The sequence below is a fragment of the Sorex araneus genome, chromosome 7 (genome assembly GCF_027595985.1).
Source record: "Sorex araneus isolate mSorAra2 chromosome 7, mSorAra2.pri, whole genome shotgun sequence".
Lineage (NCBI taxonomy): Eukaryota > Metazoa > Chordata > Mammalia > Eulipotyphla > Soricidae > Sorex > Sorex araneus.
Window position 1 is genome coordinate 7,822,424 of NC_073308.1, and position 6,667 is coordinate 7,829,090.

The 6,667-nt window shown below is 46.9% G+C and overlaps 1 pseudogene; it reads left to right on the top strand.

Moving 5' to 3' along the window:
* The window catches only part of LOC129406566 (leucine-rich repeat-containing protein 37A3-like), a 51,106-nt pseudogene extending 45,561 nt beyond the window's left edge, over positions 1–5,545 (top strand).
* The last annotated feature ends 1,122 nt before the right edge of the window (positions 5,546–6,667 follow it).

Here is a 6,667-nt window from a genome sequence, read left to right on the forward strand (position 1 = left end):
GACGCAGATGCCAGGGTTCGGAACATGAAGTTTCCCAGGCCCGTGCCACACAATGGAACAAATTATAATTTTCAGAAATCTTACTCTCAGCTGGGACACAGAAGGGCCAAACCCAGAGTGAATACAGAGACGAAGGAATCAGCACCGGAGAGGCCAGTGCGAGTCGCCAAGCGGCCTCCTTTCGCTGCAGTAAAGAGCCTCATCAAGTCCCCGCCAAGAGAGGAGTCTCTGTCTTGGAGAGATCAGGACAAACCTTTGCTCCAGTCCTTTCAACCTTCACACTCATCTGCAGGAAAAAGGACTGCAGAAAGCACGAATGCTGCAAATGGGACAAACACCAGAGGCATCACGGTGCCAGAGAAAACTGTTGGTAGCAAAGGCACCTCCCATGAGATGGAAGCCCCGATGGTGGACAACCTCACGCCGACTGTCAAGCAGTCCAGCGAGATGCAGTGGGAATATCACAACGTGGCCACGGACATCGTCTCTGCCACACAAAGACCAGACCCAAGAGAACAACTGGAGATGGAATACATCCAGCAGCTGCGGTCCCTTATCCCCAACAATAACGTGAGGAAGCTCATTGCTCACATGATGCGGACTATAAAAATGGACTGCTCTGAGCCTCAGTTGAAGCTGGCATGTGCCAAGCTCCTCTCTGAAACCGGCCTCCTGATGAAGCGTCTCAGTGAGCAGGAGGAAGGAAAGGTTCCCAAGCCAGAATGGGATACGGACCAGTGGAAGACTGAGAACTTCATCAGTGACAATACCGAAGGCCAGGATGAACAGAAACAGCCAGAGGAAAGTGAGGTGAGGACAGATTTTTTTTTCATAGAGTCTCATAAGTGAAATAAGTCAGAAGAAGGACAAACAGAATGATTGCACTCATTTATGGGATGTTAAAAAATAAATTAAATCTTAGTATGAGATTAACAGCCAAGGACATTTAGAAACAACGACCAGGATGAATGGTCCACAGTTGAAAGCCTGCCTCAAGGGCTGGGAGAGAGGGCAGCTGGGATAGAGAAGGGATCACGATAACAATGATAGTTGGAAGGGATCGCCTGGATGGGAGACGTGTGCTGAAAGTGGGTAAAGGATCAAACATGATGATCTCTTAGCTCTGAGAACCCTGGGTATGGGCTGAAAACAAAAACAAAACAACCCCAAAACATATCAAACAAAAGCCTATAATCCACTGATTTGAGAAAATGGGATTTTAGACTGTATAAGAATAGTTAGCCATTCTTTCTAATGTGCTTAAAAATCCTTCCCATTTTTTTGTCTAATTGTTCTTGGGTGCTGGGGCGATAGTACAGTGGGTTAGGCACTTGTCTTGCATGCCACCACCCCAAATTCTCTCCCCAGCATCCCTATTGGTCTTCCAGGAGTGATTTCCAAGTGCAGAGCCAGGAGTAACCCCTGATCATCACTGGGTGTGGCCCTCCAAAAATAATGCATAAAAATAATTGTTCTTTTCCTTTCAGCTCACAAAAGAAGTTCCAGGATATGGCTATAATAACAAATTATTCTTGGCAATATCTGTGACTGTACTCGTGATGATATTGATTATAATTTTCTGTCTCATTGAGGTAAGAACAGTTCATTCAGACTTCCAGGATTTAATCTGTCTTATAATAGATTCAGGGTCTACAAATGGAAAATAGAAGCCCCTTTTCCTCCTATGACACTTGATTTTCCTCTTCAGTCTTGAGTAATGAGGTGTGCTTGCTTCTCATATTGCAAAGATGATCCCAGGGCTTGTGAAGAAACCTGACTCCCGGGAGGTCCTTGTGGAAGTGAAACCAAAATAACAAGCTCTTAGATAACTTTGAAGATAAGAAGGATAGAGATGAAACAAAAAGATGAACCCCCTGTGTGCTGTTTGGGGACTACTCCCTGCAATGTTCAGGTCCTGCCCCCCAGCTCAGTTCGGGGGACGGGGTGGGGGAGTGTCACTTCTGGTGGTGCTCAGGGCACCTTGCAGAGCTAGGGATCCAGCCTGGACCTTCTGCATGCAAAGCATGCACTCTGACCATTCAGCTCTCTCACTCTCTCTCTGGTCCCAATATAAACTTTTTTTCCTCTTTTAAATTCAAAAGAATGTCAGTGGTTTGATGTGCTCACCACTCACTGACATTCTTCTACTGGTTACTTTCCTTGTTGACTGGAAGGATCAAAATGGAGAGTCACCACCCTCCTGGGACTGAAAGATAAAGGTGTTGTCCTGCTGATCAGTGCAGTAGCCCTCTTTAGGTTTAAGGTCCGTCCTGGTAGATGAAGTTAAAACACTGCAACTAAGACGGGGGTGATTTCCATACTTTGCATGACGGAGACCTGGATTCTATCCTCAGCACTACATGGTCCCGCAGACCCACCAGGGCCATCAGGAACTCCTCCCAAAGAGCAAATCAAGTTGTTCCTGCATATGCTGTGTGGGTCCCAAACCAAACATACCCGCACTGCAGCCTGAGCCCGCATTGGGCTACTCTGATCATGGCAGGCGTGCAGTAGTTACTCCAAGGAGCTCAGCTACATCTGTCTACTGTTCAATTACACACCACTGACTTTTCCCAGCAGGCACATTAAATAAGTGATTTAAGGGCCAGGGAGATAACTCAAAGGACTAAAACTTCACCTCACTTTGCACATGGGAACCCAGGTGCTAGCCATAGTGCTACCTGGCCCCTGAGCACCACTCCAGAAGTAGCTCGCACAAGTACCAACTGCCAGGTGGAGCCTTAAAAAAAAAAAAAAAAAAACAGCAAAATGTGATTGAATGGTTTGGGATCTAGGTTAGTGGTGTTGCACCTGTCTTGCACATGTGAGGCCCTGGGTTCAATCCCTGGCACCACCATAACCACCAACAAAGAATTAGAATAAATTAGAAGTGACGGTGCTGAGGAAGAGCTCTCTGAGCCTTTGATATGTGTAAGCTGCTCGTTTGTGACATCACCAGCAAACACAGCACTGATTTATGCCAACCACAGTACAAGTCGTTTCCTATATGTTGTCTGGTTTAATCCTCACAGTCCTCTAAGGGCAGCATTAGCATCCCTCCATTCCTGCTGTTCTTGTCATGCTGGGTACCAAACTCCTGTCTCGTGCATGCAAGGCAGGCATTCTCCCACTAAGCTACCTCCCCAACCCCATCATCCCACTTTGAAACATGAGGGTCACATGCAAAGCAGCCCGTGCTCCTTATTCCACTGTTCCATTTTATCTCCTTAAGGACAAAAACATGGAAATGTTTAAAGTATTGAAATTTCAGTCAAAGTCGCTCAAAGAGTTGACATATTTATTTATTTATTTATTTATTTATTTATTTATTTATTTATTTATTGGGGGCTATCTGTGCTCAGGGCTTATTCCTGGCTCTGCTCTCAGGGTTCACTCCCAATGGGGTTCAGGGAACCATCTAGGGTCCTGGGATCGAATCTGGGTCAACCACATTCAAGGCAAGTGCCCCATCCACTGTATGATATTTATAGCTCCAGGAATCGACATATCTCATAGAAGCTTTATTGGATTTGGTTTGTTTGGGGAGGAATCATTGCAATTGCAACCAAGTTTTGTCTCCTGTAAGACTCGACTCTGCTCGTTGCATTGAGGAGGACTCCTCACTGGGGATGAATAGTGGCGATGGGAAAGGCATCAGACTGGTCCTTGACACTGTTTAGAAAACATTGTTAAAAAGAATGTTTCTGTGTTTGTGTATTGGCAGATACTTTGTTTCCTACCTCAGTTTTTTTTAATTTTAAATCTGGATTAATGTGCTGAATTTCTCTAAAACAGTCACTAAGCTGTATTCCTAACTGTGCCCCTTAAGTCATGTGCTGTAGGAGAGTCCCGGGACTATTAATCAGGAGAGAATTCCTGTTCTGAAAAAGTGACATCAGTGAGTAGGTACAGCAAAATCAATGGAATTAATAAGGTTGTATAGAGATTGGTCACCACGATAATCATGATTGTATTTTTTTAAAAAACAGATTCATTCTCATAGACCAGAGGAGTGTAAAGATGGAAGATCCAGGTAAATATTAGTCTGTCAATCTTTCATTTACCTTGGAGTGTCCTTCCCCGCCGTGCTTAGGGACCCTGGAGCCCTTCCGTGTGCTACTTGGCTCTGTGACCTGGCCTGAGTTCAGCATTAGTGTCTTAGGGCCCCGTAAGGCCAGGCTGCTCAGTCCCCCATGTGGGGTGGCTCTGCTCTCAGGGATCACAGCCCACCTGTGCTCAGGGAAGCCATATGGTGCCAGAGACCAAAGTTGGAGGCTCACGCCCAAAAGGCCCCTTTAACTCTCTTTCCAGTAGCTTGGGGCTACTCCATCCTCAGCGCTCAGTGTGGTGCCAGAAATTGAACCCAAGGCCTCACACATGCAAGCCAAGTACTTTACCATTGAGGCACATCCCCCAACCTCTGTCTCTAACTCTTATAAGAAGGAACCGAGGGAAAATGGAAACTACCTTGCCCTTGGGGGTGCACTGCTGGTGAGTGGGAAAGAGCATGGTCCCTGTCCCTTGGGGCCTCTCCATTGATGACCAGAGTCCTTGAACTGGGAGCTGCATTTCTTGCCTCCACTCAGCGCCCACTTGCTCTGTACACACACACTGCCTGTAAATCATGAGACTGCTCTCTCCTCTGTTCACACTCAAAACCCATCGCCGTGCCTCAGTGTGGTTCCTGCCTTTGATGCTGATACCTGTGGCTTCTTTGCTCACTGGCGATTGTCTGCAGGATGAAAGCTAGTGGGCTAAAGGATTTGGCTAATTGCACACAGGCATTTACTCTAGTTCAGCATCTGGGATAAAGCAGCTAGGACGATAGAATCACCTCCCCCAACCAAAACTTCCGGTAAAGGGTGCCTGAGAGACTAAATCCAGAGGCGACAAGTGGAAAGGCTTCTGGACAGACTCTAGTGCTTTCTCTCAGTGTGGTGGGCAGTTTGTTCTTTGCACATAGCATCTGCTGGGGCCACGGTGGTGAGCACAACTACATATCATTCATGTTTTCCTAGCCAGGGTACATGTAATGGTCTCTTGAGAGACTGCTGTCCCTTTGGATGGACCCAGCAAATGTCTAAAAACTGCCACAGGTATGCATGGAAACTTTGTCAAGGTGTCAGGTCATAGTGGTTTGACTCATCATGGCTCCAGACCAAGGTACCCATGTAGTTATCCTAACAAGACCAGAGACCTCCATCTTAGGAAGCATGGGAAATGGGCGAATGATGAATGATGTGTATCCGTGTTTTCCTCCAAGGTTCTTCTTTGGATTATTGCTTCATAGGAGAAGTTCAGTGGAACATGAGCCTCAGGTAAGCAAGGGGAGGGAGGGGCACTGAGGCAGGACAGGAGTGGGCCAGGGTGCAGGATCACGAGCTCCCCTTGCCTTTTCCAGGACTTTTTCTGGCGAAGGCAGCCCCTGTGGTTGAGGGACATGTATCAGCCACTCAATGCCACACGTCAGAAAAACATGGCACGGAAGCTACACAACAAGGATTCCTCAGACGAGGACGAGACTTTCAACAGAAACCAAGGGTAAATGATGGGACAGGTCCAATACCAAATTGAAGTCAGGAAGAGGTGCAGAGGGGGGACGTACATTGTGAGAGCTGACTGTGTTCTTCTTGTTCCATGGAGTTCAGTGAGGTCGGAGTAGTGAAAACAGCAGAACTGACTCCTGAGGAGAAAGCAGCCAAGGAGACCAAGGCAGCCATGAAGACCCAGGGAGCACGGGAGACTCAGGCACCTCAGCGCCCCCCGCCACCACTTGTCTCCCTGGCACGACAGACCAGCAAATCTCTACATGGCACCCCGACACCACAGACTCCCCCCCCAGTCACGACAGTCCATCAGGTCTTCACAGCCCCTCTCAGCACGACAGTCCATCAAGGCTCCACAGGTCCCCCATGCACGAGAGTCCTTCAGATCCCAGGAGATCCTGTCATCACTGGAGATCTCAACTCAGATTGATGAGGAGCAATAGGAACCATCACCGGAGGACATGGTGTTAGAGGCCCCACAGTGAACGCAAAAGTTTTAAAATGTGCTACCAGTATAAAATGCGTTACCAGTATATCCTGGCCATTACCAGTCTTACAGAATTGTGGAATACCAAATTGAAAAAATTGACTAAAACAATGACATGATACATCATTAAAGGCCTCGTCAGTTTGTCAAGTTTCAAAGATCAGACCTAAAAACGTGTCCTCAGAAACATGAATAAATTTCAATTTTGCAAATTAAGGATCATGAGTAACATCCATTTGCCATAATTCATTAGGAAGGAGTGCTCTCGGATTAACCCCATCAGAAACTATTCTGGAATGACGTGCACAGGCAGGGTAATTTTTAACAATCATGCTGCCTTTCTAGTAAATCCAAATTGATATTGAAAGGCTTTTGCATTTTGAGGATGTAATTTATTTGATTGTTCAGGTGTAGCGATAGCCTGGGCTGGAGCAATAGCCTAGCAGCTAGAGCGTTTGCCTAGCACGCGGCCGACATGGGTTCAATTCCTCTGCCCCTCTCGGAGAGCCTGGCAAGCTACCCATGGCGGTATTCAATATGCCAAAAACAGTAACAAGTCTCACAATGGAGACATTACTGGTGCCCGCTCGAGCAAATCGATGACAACAGAATGACAGTGACAGTTCAGGTGTAA